Source organism: Saimiri boliviensis, chromosome 4 (assembly GCF_048565385.1).
Source record: "Saimiri boliviensis isolate mSaiBol1 chromosome 4, mSaiBol1.pri, whole genome shotgun sequence".
In the NCBI taxonomy this organism is placed as follows: Eukaryota; Metazoa; Chordata; class Mammalia; order Primates; family Cebidae; genus Saimiri; species Saimiri boliviensis.
This window is the reverse complement of record NC_133452.1, coordinates 80,933,227-80,952,406: the sequence shown is the minus strand read 5'-3', so window position 1 is coordinate 80,952,406 and position 19,180 is coordinate 80,933,227. Positions and strand designations below refer to the sequence as shown.

Below are 19,180 nucleotides of genomic sequence, written 5' to 3'. Positions count from 1 at the left end.
GATTCTTCGCATACGTGCTCCCACAGTGATTTAAGATTTGGGAAATAATAAGCCAATCTATAGTCAAAGTTAGATTAATTTCGGTATCGACAGTACCCAAAACAAGACCTTTCACGTGGAGAGGATAGGAGATAATGAGACTATGAAACCTATTTAGGACTGAAAGGGAGAAGAACAATAATAGTATCGAAGTTTCAGGATCCTAGACTGAACTCGATGCTTTGCCCTTCCCAAGTAGCTGCTTCATCCACTAATTAAATTCTGTAAAGCCAGCTTTCTTCTGTAAATGAATAGGATTTGAACGACTTACAGAACCAAATTGTTTCGCTCTGGGTAAAAGCAAGTGATATCAGACATTGTATTATTTCTGTTGAATATTGGTGCATTATATTGTGAACTTTGGTACAAAACTAATCAAAAGATAGTTAAATGTTTAGGTAATAGATATTGGATCCATTTTGGAAGCAGAGGGGGAAAAAAGTGTTTCTAAAAGTTGTACTTTTAGTCAGATACCTAAAGTAAGAATCAAATACAGTACTAATTTAAAAAGTGATACATGTAGCCAGCACAGTGGCTCAAGCTTGTTATCCCAGTGCTTTGGGAGGCCGAGGCAGGCGGATCTCCTGAGGTCAAGAGTTCCAGACCAGCCTGGTCAACATGGTGAAACCCCCGTCTCTACTAAAAATGCAAAAATTAGCCAGGTGTGGTGGTGTGCATCTGTAATCCCAGCTACTTGGGAGGCTGAGGCAGGAGAATCGCTTGAACCCGGGAGGCGGAGATTGCGGTGAGCCGAGATGGTGTCACTGCCCTCCAGCCTGGGCAACAGAATGAGACTGTCTCAAAAAGAGGGCGCGGGGGGAGCAGAAAGAGAGAGAGAGAGAGGAGTAGAAACTAACACCAGTCCAATACGAAACAATTTTGTGAATGCCAACTGTCAAATAATTATAAATACCAATTTCCAGTGTAAATACTGATTTTCAATGCTCATTTATTCTTGTCGTTTATTCAGTAACAGATATTTTATAGTCATTTTGTCTATTATTTTAAAGCCATATTTGGAAGTAGTTCAATATATTTTTGTTTTATAGAATTGTCCAGTGCTTCGGAGATCAGCGGTCCTGATCACAGTGTCAACAACTAAACCCGGCTAATTTTAATCTAGGATATTTGGAAATATCCTACATTTCCTACATTTGGACAATATTTTGAAAAAGATAAGCATTTAATGAAATAGCAGCTTAACTAAGACACCTACTAGGTAAATTTCTACTAAATTCTAAACACTATGAAATTCATAATACTGTAAAATTAACAGAACATATATAGTTTATGTAAATGGGTAGAAAAAGATTCATTAACCCATGGAAATCAGATAAAGCATTTATGTTCTTGGTAATATTTTCTGAAATTAAGATTTGCTCTTAAGTTATAAAGCCTACATTGAAAATGAGATATTGTGAGTTAAATTCCTTATGTTTGAGAGAATTGTGTTCCCTAAAAATTCACATGATGTCCTAACCTTCAGTACCTTCAAATGTGACTTTATTTAGAAATAGGGTTATTTCAGGCTGGGTATGGTGGCTCACACCTGTAATCCAAGCACTTTGGAGGCCAAGGTGGGTGGATCACCTGAGGTTGGGAGTTCAAGACCAGCCTGACCAACATGGTGAAACCCCGTCTTCATTTAAAAAAAAAGAAAGAAAGAAAGAAAGAAAGAAATAGAGTTATTTCAAACATAATTAGCTAAATGTAGCAGGATGAGTCCCTAATCCAATATGACTGGTATTCTTACAAAAAAGGGAAATTTGGGTCAGGTGAGGTGGCTCAAATCTGTAATCACAGGACTTTGGGAGGCCAAGGTGGGAGGATCACTTGAGGCCAGGAGATTGGGGCTAGCCTGGGCAATAATAAGAGACCTCATCACTACAAAAATAAAAAAATTTAACTAGGCATGGTGGTGGACACCTGTGGTCCCAGCTTCTTGGGTGGCTGAGGTGGGAGTATTGCTTGAGCCCAGAAGGTCGACGCTACTGTGAGCCGTAATCACCACTGCACTCCAGTCTGGGTGACACAGCCAGACCTTGTCTCAAAGAAAAAAAAAGTCCAGGGTGAAGGGGAGAGTAGGTTAGGGTGGGAATTTGGACCCAGGCATGGATCCAAGGGAATTTGGACCCACATAAGCATTAACATGAAAACAGGTTAGGGTGATGCTTCTACAAGCCAAGGAATGCCAAAGATTGCCAGCAAACCACCAGAAGCTAGGAAAGAAGTTGTTCTCCCTCACAGTCCTCAGAACCCTGAAAATACCTTCTCAGAGTTCCATTCTCTAGACTGTGATACAATAAATGTCTGTAGTTTAAGCTATCCAGTTTGTGGTACTTTGTTTATGGCAGCTGTAAGAAACTAATACAGAGGGGACTGTGGTTATCAGGCTATCATCTGAAATATACCAGACTGCCTAGAAAATGAGGAAAGTGTTTAATTGTGGAGACAGGGATCTCACTAAGTTGCCCAGGATGGTCTCAAACTCCTGGCCTCAAGTGATCCTCCCACCTTGGCCTCAGGAAGTGCTAGCATTACAGGCTGAGCCACCACACCCCACCAGCAAAGTCTTGTTATACCTAAAGGCAGTGGGGGATATCTGGTAAACTTTACAGTTTAGTCACAATAGCTGCCTGCGAGGTCACCACTGCATAGCATATTTGCAAAAGGCTGTCAAGATTAAATAGTGATAGGGCTGGGCTACCTCCCCTTCTACCAATGACTCAGGAGGCTATTTCAGAAACTAAACTGACAAGGGAGACCCTTCCCTATTCACCTGTGTCTTTTCTCAGGCTCTGCACACCACCCTTTTTGCCTGATTGCCTATAGTTTTAAGACTCAAGCCAAGTATTAACTTTTCAAGGAAGCCTTCCCCAGCAGTTCCAAGCCAAATTAGTTTTATAGCCTCACAGAGAAAGAGACACCTATCTGCATATTTTCACCATTATCCTCACCACATTGCAATGAAATTCTGTTCATGAATCTGCCTCTCCTGCCATTGTGTTAGCTCCTTACCAATAGTATAGTACCTTGCACACTTCAGTAAATGTCAACTAAATATTTCTTAAACATTTTTTTAATCACACTGTCCTCAGTAGCCCACATTATCCTTGTTCCTTTATAGATCTACTAAAATACCATACCAATCCTTTTAGAGTAGAAGGAAGCTATGGAAAAAAACAAAAATTAAAGTATTTCTTAGGCTAAACTTGAAAATAAAAATACTTAAAAGCCGTAAGTCATGACATAGTATGTTTTACTTGTATTTAGTTATTTTATTTTTGGGGGGTGGGGGACAGAGTCCCACTTTGTCACACAGATTGGAGTGCAGTGGCGCAATCTCGGCTCACTGCAACCTCTGCCTTCTGGATACAAGCGATTCTCCTGCCTCAGCATCCTGAGTAGCTGGGATTACAGGTGTGTGCCACCACGCCTGGCTAATTTTTTTGTATTTTTAGTAGAAATGGGGTTTCACCATGTTGGTCAGGCTACTCTCAAACTCCTGACCTTGTGATCCGCCTGCCTTGGCCTCACAAAGTGTTGGATTACAGGTGTGAGCCACCGCACCTGGCTTTTACTTTTATTTTTTTTTGTAGACAGGGACTTCCTCTGTCACCTAGGCTGGAGTGCAGTGATACAGTCAAGGCTCACTGCTGCCTTGACCTCCAGGATTCAAGTGATCCTCCTGCCTCAGCCTCCCAAGTAACTAGGACTACAACCTTGCACTACCATGCCCAGCTAATTTTTAATTTTTTTGTAGAGACAGGGTTTCAGTACATTGCCAGGTTGATCTGGAACTCCAGGCCTGAAGCCTTCCTCCCACCTCAGTTTCCCAAAGTGCTGGGATTACAAATGTGAGCTACCACAATATACTTGAGAAATTATTTTGTTGATCAAGAGGAAAAAGATAGCAGATCTTAAGATAGGGGGTGGGGAGAAGGAAGTAATAAAGAGGAAAAAGAGCTGAGGTCAATGGCTCCTACCTGTAGTCCTGGCACTTTGGGAAGCCAAGGCAGGGAGGGAATCAGGAATTCGGGACCAGCCTGGGCAATTTAGCAAAACCCCCATATCTACAAAAAAATTTAAAAAATAATAATTAAAAGGGAAAGAAGAAATAGGAAAAAGAAAGCTATATTTAACACATTAGTAAGTTGAATCAGGCCACATGAATCTAAATATATAATACAGCTAATGGCTCCAAGTGACCTACGCAGACCAGAATGGCTCTTACTGTAACTAAAAAGCCTGTAACAAGTTTTAAAGGCTTAACATATTTAGAATAGTTTTACCATGACCCAGCAAGTATTTTCTGATTTGTACAGTCTCAGAAGCCTCTGAAGAAAATTAAACTATTTTACCAAGGTACTGGTCTTGCTTGGTAATAGATTTTCCTAACACCTCCCAAAATATTCTCCAGGATCTGATTCTGATGAGTCATTCTTCAAAGCCAATAAAACTAGACATAGCTGGGTAACACAAGACCTCATCATTCTGAGCCTGAAGATCGTCTGCATATGTTAAATCATTTTCAAACAACTTTTTCTGATGTCAAATAAAGATAAATGCAAATATATAAGGTGTGGGGAGGTGTTTGCTGACTTTTCATGCTGAATTTGAATAATCATAGGCTCAGCATTAGGAATGGCAGTTCTAATTCAGGAGGCATTTCAAATCTATATTCAGAACAAGGATTGTCTATGGCAGAAAAATTGTTCAATCATTGTGTAAATGAGTGTGGTTAGGGAAGAATAGACATTGTAATTCCTTTTGCATAAAATTTTTCAGGCTGGCCCAACCCTCATCTAAGCACTGTATTTGGAATACAAAGTACTTTCTGTTGTAGATATGATGCTGGCTGAATTTTCGGTTTTCATAATTTTGGATATGGTCATTATTTTGAGTCAATTGGGTAGATCACAGAGTAATCAGAACCATATATTTGCCAGTGATTTCAAGAGGTCACCCAGTACAATCCAGCCCAAGACAAACTTACCTGTTTACTACTCAAGCCGGATCAGTATCTGACTCTTCCTAAAGATTATCAAGAACATTCAAAATCTTGTTCACGTGTGAAAAACACAATTGCAAATTCTTTTATCTGTTAGGTTGGTGCAAAATTAATTGTGAGTTTTGCCATTACTTTTAATTACTTTTGTGCCAACCTAATATTAGAGCTTTTATCTGTTCTACATCAGTGAGCGAGTTCTCCTTATACAGGGCCCTATGCACTCCAGGAAATAAACAATGATTCACTTAGTCTGAGGAACATTGAAAAGAAATTACAGGCTTTGGGAGGCTGAGGCGGGTGGATAACGAGGTCAAGAGATCAAGACCATCCTGATCAACATGGTGAAACCCCGTCTCTACTAAAAATACAAAAATTAGCTGGGCATGGTGGCGCATGCCTATAGTCCCAGCTACTCGGGAGGCAGGAGAATTGCTTGAACCCAGGAGGCAGATGTTGCAGTGAGCTGAGATTGCACCATTGTGCTCCAGCCTGGGTAACGAGCGAAACTCCATCTCAAAAAAAAAAAAAAAAAAAAGAAAAGAAATTACAGGATAGTCTCTGGCAGCCACAGTAAGGTTTTACGAAGTCCTATTTTAAAATTTGCATACTTAAGTATGTGCCCTCAAGTACCTGTACCCTTCTTCAAAAACTATTTACTCTTACTTTACAGAAAATTCAAATGTGCTTGAGGATCTTATTTTCCAGCCCAAACCAACTGGAAGAATCTACTAGGGAAGAGCAGAGAAAAGTAAAGATGCTATACACTGGCTACAACAAGCAATACAATCACTGGATAGCAATAAAACAGACTGTCAAAAAGAACTGCAGAATTCAAAAAGCACAATACTGAGACACCTACCTGTCAAGACAATTAGCCCTACCACAGCTCAATTACAGCTGAGGCTCCGTTGTAGTATAACATCATATATATATATATATATATATATATATATATATATATATATATATACATATACACCTACAGTGGTAGGGTTGCCAGATTTAACAAATAAAAATATAAGATGCCCAAATTCAAATTCAGTTTGAATTTCATATAAACAAGGAATAATTTGTGAGTATAAATATGTCACAGGCTAGAGGCAGTGGTTCATACCTGTAACCCCAACGCTTTGGGAGACTGAAGCGAGAGGACTGCTTGTGTCAGGAGTTTGAGACTAGCCCTATCTCTATTTTATTTAAAGTCACAAATAGTGCATGTATTTAGCTGAAATCCAGATTTTATTGGTGTCCTGTATTTCATCTGGCAACCCTAAGTCAGAAGCACAACAGTGACCATGAGTCATCAAGAAAAGCACAAACTATGTTTAGTGTGCAGTTCAGAAAATGTGTGACAAACATGATATTAGAAAATATCCCGTAGAAGGTATTTAAGATAATTTTAAGTTTCAGTTGTTTGGAAAGTTAATTTACACGAAATACTTTGGACCATGCATTCTCTGCAGAGTGCCAGGTATAAACTAAACAGTAAACATTTGATGAATAATGAAAAGCTTAACACACTATCTCCCCATTGGTGGGGGACCTCAAGCCCCTGAAGGTTGTCTCTAGCCCCACTTCCTCATTTAGTTTTAGAATTCCTTCACACCTTCTCCTGCAGGTGTCAGTTCCGTTGTCTCGCTTAAGTCCATGCCTGACTCAGAATTGGTGTCACTGTCTGTGTCAGGCTCTCGTTCCCTCTTGGGCCTTTTGTCCTGTGGTTCCATGATGCCACCAGAACCTTCTCTGATGAGGCTTTTGGAGAGAATGAGATGATGCCTGCACTTCCCCAATATTTTGGGCTTCCTCTGCAAGCCCATTGTTATAAGGGTTCGCCAGGTGTGCGGTGTGAATGAAAAAAGAGGCTCAACTCTTGCCCCAGGAGCAGCTTTTCTAACTCCACCCACTGATAACAAGCATCACCTTGGGACTGATTATTGGGCAGGGCTTGTGTTAATGTTAGGGCTTTATAGAGTACTCAAGAAATTGCTAGATTTCATCTGAAACTTGTGTCCCACAGTTTGTTATTCATTACGGCCAGATGAATGCAAGAAATTGTCCCCATCTTGTACTTAGAGAAGATAGTTCACACTCCTAGTAAGGTTTTACCTCAGCAGTGGGGTCATGGAGTGGGTGGGAATAAGACATTCCTACCTTTAAAGAAGCTTACTCTATCTTACAAGTTTGTCTGAAAATTATTTTTCCTGAGCCGGGTGCAGTGACTCACGCCTGTAATCCTAGCACTTTGGGAGGCTGAGGTGGGGGGAATCACCTGAGGTCAGGAGTTCAAGACCAGCCTGGCCATCATGGTGAAACCCCATCTTTAAAAAAAATAAATAAAAAGAAAAAAAGAATTTTCCTTTTTTTCCCTTTAAGATAGAGTCTTGCTCTGTTTCCCAGCCTGGAGTGCAATGGTGCGGTCTTGGTTAACTGCAATCTCTGCCTCCTGGGTTCAAGCTATGCACCTGCCTCAACCTCTTGAGTAGCTGGGATTACAGGCATGCACCACCATACCCAGCTAATTTTTGTATTTTTAGTAGAGACAGAGTTTCACCATGTTGGTCAGGCTGGTCTCAAACTCTTGACCTCAGGTGATCTGCCCATCTTGGCCTCCCAAACTGCTAGGATTACAGGCGTGAGCCACCATGCCCGGCTTGAAAATTCTTTTTGAAAAGTCCCATTTATCATAATAATTTGGAAAAATAGAATATAATGTTTTTGTTGGAGAAAAAAAGTCATCCAAGTTACCAACAATCTGGAAACTAAAAGCCGGTACACCATATAATACTGTCTACTGTGTAGCAAACCCTTAGTAAGCTATGTCAATTATTATTGTGCTAAGGAAAAACTCCAAAATCTCCCCAAGCCTAAAGAAGTGGAATAATCCCAAGAGTGCATTGCCTATTAGATTGCCAAGTGGCCAATTACGGCTGCTGGGGTCCAGTTTCTGAGACAACTGCGTCTCCCCCAACCACCACATACATGCCCAAGCAGAATGCTGCCAATGACCTTTAATCAATTTTGTCTTACTCCTGGCTGATGAGTTTAATCCTCACCTTTGACTGCCTTTCTAGGATGTTTCTTATTATTTTCGATTGTGTTTCAAAGGCTTCTTACACGAAGAATGGGAGTTCAGACTCAAAATTGTCAACCTAATATTCCCAGCCATTCTCTAGCTGACATTCCAATTTTAACTGGAAGCTCATCATTTACTGTTTGGGTCATGCACAGTTGTCAGTTTAAAAATTCACAGCCCTTCTGAAAGAAAGGTCATGGGTATTCACTGAAAAGAAAGTCAGCCAGCCCAGTCGAATGCTCTCTGATAAGCAAGCAGTAGAGGAGCAGTGACTGTCAGGATTATGGCCTGACTTCTAACCTCTGAAACCTATGGTGTCTTTTAGGTTACAACAGAAGATAGTAGTGATCGGGTTCATTACACCTGTGTGTTGGCAGTTTATTTTGGAATATGATAGTGACATAAAAGATGCAATTGGGGTGTGCACAAAAACTATTTTGAATACCTGGAGTAGTCTTTCTTGTTTAAACAACCATGCACTAAGAGTCTGCTATGTCTAAGACACTGTTTGACAACATGGAGTCTAGCAAGATGAAGAAGCCTCCCTTATGCTTATAGTCTAAGGGAGAAGAAATGTATACAAATAACACTAAAGAGAGTGCAAAAGAGGGAACTCAGATAATGTCTAAAGTTCCTAGTCAATGCAGTTGGGTTTTAGGGTGTGCCTCACTTTAATCCTGCTTAAATGGATGAGTTACAGCCTAGATTGGCAATATGTGGGGGGAAATATGGCAAACCTGCAATTACTTTTGCACCAACCTAATAAAAGTTATTGTTTCCAGGTGCGGTGGCTCATGCCTGTAACCCCATCACTGTAGGAGGCTGAGGCAGGCAGATCACCTGAGGTTGGGAGTTCGAGACCAACATGACCAACACGGAGGAAACCCATCTCTACTAAAAATACAAAATTAGCCAGGTATGGTGGCAAATACCTGTAATCCCAGCTTCTCAGGAGGTTGAGGCAGGAGAATCACTTGAATCGGGAGGCAGAGGTTGAGGTGAGCCAAGATTGCACCATTACTCTCCAGCCTGGGCAACAGGAGCAAAACTCCATCTCAAAAAAAAAAAAAAAAAAGTACTTTCTGTTGTAGATATGATGCTGGCTGAATTTTCAGTTTTCATAATTTTGGATATGGTCATTATATTGAGTCAATTGGGTAGATCACAGAGTAATCAGAACCATATATTTGTCAGTGATTTCAAGAGGTCATCTAGTACAATCCAGCCCAAGACAGGCTTACCTGTTAACTACTCAAGACAGATCAGTATCTGACTCTTCCTAAAGATTATCAAGAACATTCAGAATCTTGTTCACGTGTAAAAAAACACAATTGCAAATTCTTTTATCTGTTAGGTTGGTGCAAAAGTAATTGCGGGTTTCTGCCTGGGTGACAGAGCAAGACTGTCTCAAAAAAAAAAAAAAAAGTAATAGTCCCAACTCTGATCCATTTTAGACTGTGTGACTTAGGCACAAATTCAATAGTAAAATGGGATTAACACTATGACCATGTAAGGATTTTTATTAGGATAAACTGAGGACACACCTGGGCCATGGTGGGATACCCTGTAAACAATAACTTTTTTACTGATGAGAAAACTGAGGCACAGAGAGGTCGAGTCCCTTGCCCAAGGTCACACAGCTTTAAAGTGGCAAAGCCCAGTTCTAGAGTACATGCTCTTACCCACCAGGGGATATAAGACACACATTATAGTCATAGTTCACCTAATAACTGCGCACTTAGGTGACTCATTTAACCCCTGTGGGAAAAGAAAAGGAAGAATTAGAAAACGTAACAAAAGCTACATGGCAGAGTCCTTCCAGTGTGCCAGGTATTGAGCTAAGTACTTACATGCATGATCTCACTGTCTCCTAAGTATAGGATGATACAGGAAATGGCTTCAGGTAGTTGATGGCTTAGTGGTACATGGGCTAGGCAGAAATCAAATTGCATCACATATTGGGAAAGCTGCTCCTGCTTCAAACCTCTGACTCCTAATTACGTCTGGCAGAGTCTCCCCTTGGTGCAGGTCCTGAATGACTTCCTAACATCGACTTACTTCCTTTTGTTATAAAAGGAGAGCAGGCCTTAGGCTTAACACTTTAATTTTCATTGCACCTTCAATTTAGGGCAAGTAGTTTTGCACTTATAATAGTGATATAAAATTTCCTTTAAAAATATTTACTGAAGTTTAAAAAGTGAGCAAAAGGAAAACACCAAGAGGATAACAGCATAGGTCCTATACGGATTTGGCCAATGTTGTGACTAAGGAAGTTTGGAAAATACTACATTACCTTTCAAAAACTCAGTAAGGTAAGTACTATTTTCCATTTGTAGGTAGGAGATCTGGAATTTGGGAAAGTTCAGTGACCTTCCCAAGGCCACTCTACATGAAGTTGAGGAGCTGAGCTTCAAATCTGCAAGTGTCTGCTTCCAAAATCAGTGCCTTTGACTATGCATTGCCTCCTTAAGATGATGACTATGTATGTTTCCTGCCAGGACTAGCACTCTAGACTCTGCCTATACATCATGATCTGAAAGAATAGTTATCAAGGTGTGATCCTTTATCTGGGTAAAGGTATTTTCAGCAAATACTAACATGTCGTTTGTGTCTTTCACTCTCTTTTGCTCACCAGCGTATGGGGTTTTCCAGGAGCCACGTGATATGTGATATTGCAACACATTGAGTACAAAACCACATATGTGAATCCAACTGTCTTCTCTTATGCTGGACATTAAAAAGACTTGCAGAAACATACACGATGCCATTATTCTAAGTGAACCTTTTTTGTTCATTTATTTGCTTTAGAAAACAGGTTTTTTAAAGTAATTCTTGTTAACATGTCATGGGTTTATTGTTATTTTTAAATGAATTAGTAAATACTTTAAAGATTTATCCATCTTAATTTCTAAAACAATAAACGTCAATACACATAGCCCATGTAAACAAGTTTTGTGGGGTCGGCAAGAATATAAAGGGGATTGGGTACAGTGGTCACCCCTATAATGCTAGTGCTTTGGGAGGCCAAGGCAGGAGGATAGCCTGAGCCCAGGAATTCAAAATCAGCCTGGGCAACATGGCAAAACCCCGTTTCTACCAAAAGTACAAAAATTAGCTGGGCATAGTAGCACACGCCTGTGGTCCCAGCTATTGGGGAGGATGAGGTGAGAGGATCATTACAGCCCGGGATATCAAAGGTGAGTGACCCATGATCGCATCATTGCACTCCAGCATGAGTGACAGAGCAAGACCCTGTCCCAAATAAATAAATAAATAAATAAATAAATAAAAAAGAATGTAAAGGGATCTTGGGTACAAAGTTGCAGTTAGGAGAAATAAATGATAAATATTTAAGATGATAGATATGTTAATTAGCTTAGTGATTCCACACTATATACCTATATCATAACATAACCCCATTATTATACACAATTATAATTTGTCAAATAAAGCTATTTTATAATTTAAAAGAAATAAAGGATTTAAAAGAAAAGAAAAAAGTGTAAAAACATCTTAAGATGGATACGTGGTAGAATAATACTTTTAATAATTAATGGTAACTTTTCTCTCAGTATTTCCACCCTTCTTTTTCTCCCCCACTCCCTTCCATTCGAGCAGGTAGTCCTTGCATCACATTTGAGCACGTGATTTATTGCTTCAGAGGAGGAACATTACCAAGTGGAAAGCAGAAATGGTTTCTAGCTTTTTTGTTTCCCAAAAGCCTAAACCTATTAAGCAAATTATGCCAAGTGCTTTGAGGCAGTAATAACAAAACGGAGCAAGTACCACTGAGAAAAAATAGCAGCAGTGAGAGAGGGCAGCTTTCACAGGACTAGAAAAGTATTTCTAACTTCCCGAGAGTGGGTGTAGGGAAGAACAAAGACAGGAGGGAGATTAGGGGATCAGAAAAGAGAGGGCTGGGCTGAAGAGGCCAGAAGACAGAAACCAGGCACATCTCTGCTACAGTGGGCCATCTTCCAGAGTCCAGGAGCCCTCTGGGAGCTGGGTACTGCTATTGCCTAAATCCAGTCTCTGAAAGCCAGCTATCCCCTCTCCATGCTCATGACTGTCTGTAGGAGTAACACCATTTGCTTTACGCAACCTAAACAACTTCACCTTCAAAATATCCTTAGCCCGTCAGAAGCCTGAGGAAGAGTAGCTGGGGTCCTGGATACCCAGAAGTTTGGTGAAAGTCAAGTAGGGATCAAGTCTAGACCTCTAGCAGGAGAGTCTGCCTGGAATAAGCTGCAGGTCCACCCTGAGCTGGGAGAGCAGTTCAACACACCAGAATATTAGGACCACCAGACAGCCCTGTTGGGAGTTTATAGCAAATAAGGGCCTATGCTGTGTTCTAACAGAAGGGCAAACTGATTGTATAATATTTGATTGAGGTCAGCCTACAAGTGAGTTTTCTTGGTCCAGTCCAGGGGATTTGCTTTGGTTGGTTGTTCTTATCAGTGCTTTTGTGAAGAGAAAACTCTGCAGGCCCACTGTCTTTCTTCACATCTAGCCCCTTCACTCATTAACATTCCTGCCTGGCCCCTGAGGATATCTGAGTTTTCTGAGCACTCCTATGAAAAGTGCTTGATCTACTATAGGAGGATTCCTTGAGATGAAACCCTGACACTACACAAAATCACAAATACGTGCATTTTTCTGATGAGCAAGTCTTAGAGTTCATCAACTACTCAAGGGAGTATCTGATAATTGGGTTGAAATCCTGGCTGCTGTCACTAGCTGTGTCACCTTGAGCACGTCACTGAACATGTCTATGCCTCCATTGAAACTGGGAAGGTTATTTATTTATGTATTTGCTTTTTTATTCAGAAACAGAGCATCACTCTATCATCCATATCATCCAGGCTGGAGCGCAGTGGGACAATCATAGCTCACTGCAGCCTCAAACTCCTGGGCTCAAGTGAGCTTCCCGTCTAGGCCTCCCAAGTAACTGGAACTGCAGGCACATGCCACCATGCCCAGCTAATTTTTTTAATTTTTTGTAGAAACAGGGTCACGCTATATTCCCCAGGTGGGATTCAAACTCCTAGCCTCAAGCAATCATCCTAACTTGGCCTCCCAAACAGCAATGCTAATGGTATCTAACTCTAAGGGCTGATATGAGGAGCAAATGAGCTAGTATATGTGGAGGGCTTTGAATGACCAACTCTACCTAAGTGTTGGCTATCTTTATTATAGTTGGCCATATTACTATAACTAGTACATAGACCACAGAGTGGGAGGCCTGTGTCTAGGGGAATTCCAGTGTAGAGTGGAAAGTGAGAACACCTTTACTAAGCCCAGCCCATCTTCAGGACATAGCTCGCACAACCTTCAGAGCTTGCTTATTCAACAATGGGTCCTGGATAAACTTCACGCTGGAAATGGGCAATGAGGCTGCACTGCCTGTGGTCAGATATGTGCTAGCTGCTAGGCTATTAGTGCACTTCCTGTTCTAAGAAAGACAAGGATCTGAAGGTGGCAGTCAGAGGGGGCCTGGAGCCATGATCTTGGAGACCACAATTCTGCCCTAGAAGCCAGTGTGTCCTAAGTTCTGGGCTGTAGTCACCAAACTGGCCTAGAGCAAGAATAGCAGAATCAGACGGCAGAAACTGAAAACCTGCTCCTCTGCTTTCTGAGTGTTTCTGAGCAACTTAATAAACTAATCCATCATTTCCTGTTTTGTCAAATTGAGCAAGAATATATGCACTTTGGTTAAATAATTAATGTATGCAAAGCACTTAGCATGTACATAGTGAGTGGTCAATAAACAGAGCCATTACTGTGGTAACACTGCGGTACTGACATCTGGCAGACAGAGAGCTGAGTGGCAACTGATCAGATGGGGGGAATCCTACAAGAACAAGTTGAAAGACTAGTACAATGAAGACGTGTTTGGTCCATTGAGCAATTTTTTGCTTCGGCTTCCCTCAAAGGTTGGGAATCACAGATTTCTTGGGGTTTATTTGGGCTTCTTAGGAATGAGGAGAGAGGAAAATAAAGATCAGAATATTCTTTCAAAACCATCTCCTCCCTTCCCACCCTAATATTCCTATGGAGAGAAATTGTGATAGTGCTTATCTGAACAGAAATCCAATCAAACTAGCTTAAGGATACAGAACCTTCTCACAGGCCCGGAGAAAAGACATGATCAAGGCCACAAGCCCTTATCTCTTCTGCTTCCAAGGTATCCCTGTTTCTTTTCATTCTGCAGACCTACTTTCTCTTCTTTATCATGCACATGATAAAAAATGGTTGACCCAGACAGCACTGCATGATTTCCTGGCTTAAATGCGGCAAACTAGAGGTACCCTATTCTGCAACCCAGATTCCTAGGAGAACAAATTTATTGGCCCAGCTCCTGTCACATACCTGCCCCGATACTCTCAACCAAATGTGCATATATATGGGATTGGGGGATTAAACAGATTGAGTAGTACAGACACATAATTTCAAACAAATTGCAGAAGAAAACCAAATGGCTAACACTTGAAAAGATATTCATCTTCACTAATATTCAAAGACATGCAAATTAGCACAATAATGTGAGGTACTAATTTTTTTTGAACTCTCAGATTGGCAACAATGAAAAATAAAGGTAATTGAAGGAAACTTGCTAAGAGAGGAAGGTGACATGATTTTTGGTGTACTATTGGGCATTATGTTTTAGTATTTTAAATGTGCATAAGCTTTAAACCAGTTATTTTATATACATGAATTTATCCTAAGGAAATAATCAGAATATGCACCGGCATATATGTACATATATGTTTATTGCAGTATTTTAGTATTTAGGAAAAACTTAGAACATTATACATGCCCTTCAGTGGAGGGTAGAGATTATGGTACAAAAGAATACTTACAGACTATTATAAAAATTATCAAGAATGAAGGCTGGGTACGGTGGCTTATACCTGTAATCCCAGTACTTTGGGAGGCCAAGGCAGGTGGATCACTGGAGGTTGGCAGTTGGAGACTCGCCTGACCAATGTGGAGAAACCCTGTCTCTACCAAAAATACAAAATTAGGTGGTGTGGTGGCACATGCCTGTAATCCCAACTATTGGGGAGGCTGAGGCAGGAGAATGACTTGAACCCAGGAGATGGAGGTTTCAGTGAGCTGAGATTGTGTCATTATACTCCAGCCTGGACAGCAAGAGCAAGACTCTGTCTCAAAACCATATATATATGTATAAAGAATGAGATGGATCAATATGCAAGATGTATACGACAAGTTGTAGAGAAAAAAACAAAGCCAGGCACAGTATCTCATCCCTGTAATCCCAGCACTTTGGGAGATAGAGGCAAGTGGATCACTTGAGGTCAGGAGTTTGAGAGTAGCCTGCGTAACATGGTGAAACCCTGTCTCTACTAAAAATACAAAAATTAGCCAGGTATGGTGGCACACACCTGCAGTCCCAGCTACTCGGGAGGCTGAGGCAGGAGAATTGCTTGAACCCAGGAGATGGAGGTTGCAGTGAGCCTAGATTGTGCCACTGCACTCCAGCCTGGTGACTGGTGACAGAGCGAGACTCTGTCTCAAAAAAAAAAAAAAAAAAAAAAAAAAAAAGGAAAGAGTGGATAATATGACCCATTTTTGTTAAACATATAGAGTATATATTACATAATATAAAGAGTATATTTGGAGTACATACATATATGTATACACACACACATATATATATTTGAATGTGTGTGTGTTTAATATGCATCTGAAAGAATACATATAGATCCTTTTGTGGTTCATGAACAAGATGATTGGGTAATCATCCACATGTGTGAGATGTGCCATCCTCGAACCTCATTACAGCATCAGCATATTACCTATCTGATATGAAAAATATATATACAACTAATAATTGTGGCCTCTGGGAATAGAATTATGGGAAGTTTTCACTTTCTGCTTTATCCTTTTTCATATTGAATTTTTTTTTTAAATGGAGTTTTGCTCTTGTTGCATAGGCTGGAGGGCAATGGTGCAATCTCACTCACTGCAACTTCTGCCTCCTGGGTTCAAGCAATTCTCCTGCCTCAGTCTCCCAAGTAGTTGGGATTACAGGCATGCACCACCATACCTGGCTAATTTTTTGTATTTAGTAGAGATGGAGTTTCACCACGTTGGTCAGGCTGGTCTGGAACTCCTCACCTCAGTTGATCCACCTGCCTTGGCCTCCCAAAGTGCTGGGATTATAGGTGTGTGCCACCGTGCCCAGCTGAGATTTTTTTTTTTTAAGCATGAATTACTTTTATTTATTTATTTATTTATTTATTTATTTTCTTTCTTTCTTTCTTTTTTTAAAGACGGGGTTTCACCATGTTGGTCAGGCTGGTCTTGAACTCCTGACCTCAGGTGATCCGCCTGCCTTGGCCTCCAAAGTGCTTAGATTACAGGCGTGAACCACCACACCCGGCCATGAATTGCTTTTATAATCAGAAGAAAAGAGCAGTAAGCTATTCCATCTGGGGGGAAAAAGGAGTACAGATTTTATATGTCAAAGGAAAATATCTACTATTTTAAGATTAAAGAAGGAAAACAAAAATTCTAATATTTTTCCAATAACGATCAGGCCTAGCAGGTGGCAATAAAGTCTGCCCTGCCCAGGGTCTGGGGCTGTTAGGAAGAGCTCTCTAGGATGGACAAGAAAAAAGTCAGCTTCTCCTAGCACCACAGAGTACATAGGGCTATCCTTTTTTTTTTCTTGCTCTATTACCCCTGCTAGGGGGCAGTGGCATGATCATAGCTCACTGCAACCTTAAATTCCTGGGCTGAAGCAATCCTCCTGCTCCAGCCTTCCAAGTGGCTGGAACTAGGATTTATGCCACCATGCCCAGCTAATTTTTAAAACTTTTTTGTAGAGGTGAGGGAGTGTCTCACTCTACTGCTCAGGCTGGTCTAACTCTTGGCCTGAAGTGATCCTCCTGCCTCAGCCTCCCGACATGCTGAGATTACAGGCATGATCCACTATGCCTGGCCGAAGGATAATCCTATTTGAAGAAGTTGGATTACCTACAACTCAAGGGCCTTTCTCTTCTGCTATAAATGAATTAATGTACTCAATTAAAACGAATCTAACTCTTCAGCTCAAGGCCAGAAATAAAATTTTTACATTTATATATGAAAAGAAGAGGAGGCAAATGATGAGAGATGAGGTATGCAACCGAGTGAGGGCTTGGATATAGGAAGACCTAGAGGCCCAGCTGGGAACTTGGAGGTGGATTGGGGTAATTCCAGAGACATATTTACTTGCTATCAAACATAGGTTTGTGTGGGTGCTCGGATTTATTTATTTATTTATTTTGAGACAGAGTCTCACTGTGTTGCCTGGGCTGGAGTGCTGTGGTGCCATCTCGGCTCCCTGCAATCTTCACTTCCCAGGTTCAAGTGATTCTCCTGCCTCAGCTTCCCGGGTAGCTGGCACTACAGGTGTGTGCCACCACACCCAGCTAATTTTTGTATTTTTAGTAGAGACTGGGTTTCACCATGTTGGCTAGGCTGATCTTGAACTCCTGACATTATCCTCCCAAAGTGCTGGGATTACAGGTGTGAGCCACCACACCCAGCTGGGTACTCAGATTTTTTAAAGGAACTTGAGTAGGTTGAGCAATTAAGATCCTCACCAGGATAATTTTTATTTTTCTAAGTGTTTCCCTTTAGATCCTTCCTTTCTTCATAGGAACATAGTAAATGTTCAATGCCACAGTAGATTTCAATGGGGAAAAATTAACCTTGCTTTGTAGGCAACTTTACAGGAATGCCTCAGTTTCATACACTGCAGGATAGCGTTATTAATTTGGGATAGAAATAAATTTCAATTAACATAGTCTTTTTTCTTTATTCACAGTGGGCAGTTCACCAATAATGCATTTTAGAGCATTGCTCACCATCAGCATTAGAACTGAGTGAATCTTCTATTGAAATGGAGGCATCTATTCAACACATTACTTTTTCAAGCCTCTAACACCTTGACAGGCAAACCTCAGAGCAAGGTCTGTTTTCCTTCTCCTTTAGAATTCCCCTCTAAGCAAGAAACATTTGCTGAACGCCTCGCAGGGGACTTCAACATTGTTAGCACTTGTTAGCAGCCTTCCAAAAATGTTTACAGGAACGGTAATGTTGGTAATATTACACCACTGGACTTATTGCAAAGACAATTTTTTCAATGTTTGTTCATAAAAACCTGCCATATTTCTGATATTAGAGTTGATCATTCCTTACATTATGAGATTCCTAAAATGAAAGTACAAGTAATAGATCTTGAGAGCTGGGAGGTCATTTTGTTCAGGTTATATATTAAGGACACGAGTCTCTCGAAGACTAGGAAAGTGGTCTATTGTTTTATGACTAAGAAATGGCAGATATTTTTTTCTCTCCAAACCCCCTGCTTTCTTCTTCTTCTTCTTCTTCTTCTTTTTTAATCACAATCATGCATGCCTTTCTCAGCCCCATATTTGCTTCAGATATGTCAAACATTCCCTCCTCCCTATCCATATGCTGCCTTGAAGACTCTGCCCCACTCCTAACTTAAAAGGGAGAGTACTACCTGCCATGTGACTGTGCCCCACCAGTTTCAGTTACTGACCCAGGAGTAGACATCTGACTCAAGCCGGCTTGCTTGAATTCTCTCCCAGGAATTTGGAATAGGGACAAAGAGGCTGAGTCATTTAGCTGTGTGGAGCCAAGCTGCAAGGTCATGCCCATTGGCCTGCCACAGCAGGCTGAAACCTCATGCTAGCCACAGTGAAGGGAAGCTGAGAAACGATGAGTCAGCAGAAAAAGCCAGTCTACGAGCAAAAGAGCACAAAGATGAGGCAGACAGATGCCCAGAGTCAAATAGAGAGGCCATGTACCTTGAAAGGCACAGTAGAGAGAGAGAGAAATAAAATCTGCATAATCCCCTTCTTGGTCCTATAATGCCCAGGAGCTGTATCTCCAGCACTGGCTTATTGTGACCCCATAATAACCTTTGCCTTTCAATCAACCCTCTTTTTATTTGAGCTAAGTGGAATTCTGTTCCTTGCATGCAAATTCTTCCTAAGACACTTCACAATTCATATTGAATA

The 19,180-nt window shown here is 40.9% G+C and overlaps 1 non-coding gene across 1 annotated transcript; it reads left to right on the top strand.

Annotated features, from left to right (window-relative positions):
- Positions 1-15,849: 15,849 nt before the first annotated feature.
- Positions 15,850-15,953, top strand: LOC120363504 (small nucleolar RNA U13). Its single transcript, XR_005579048.1, has one exon. It is a non-coding gene; the product is annotated as a small nucleolar RNA U13 (small nucleolar RNA).
- Positions 15,954-19,180: the final 3,227 nt, after the last annotated feature.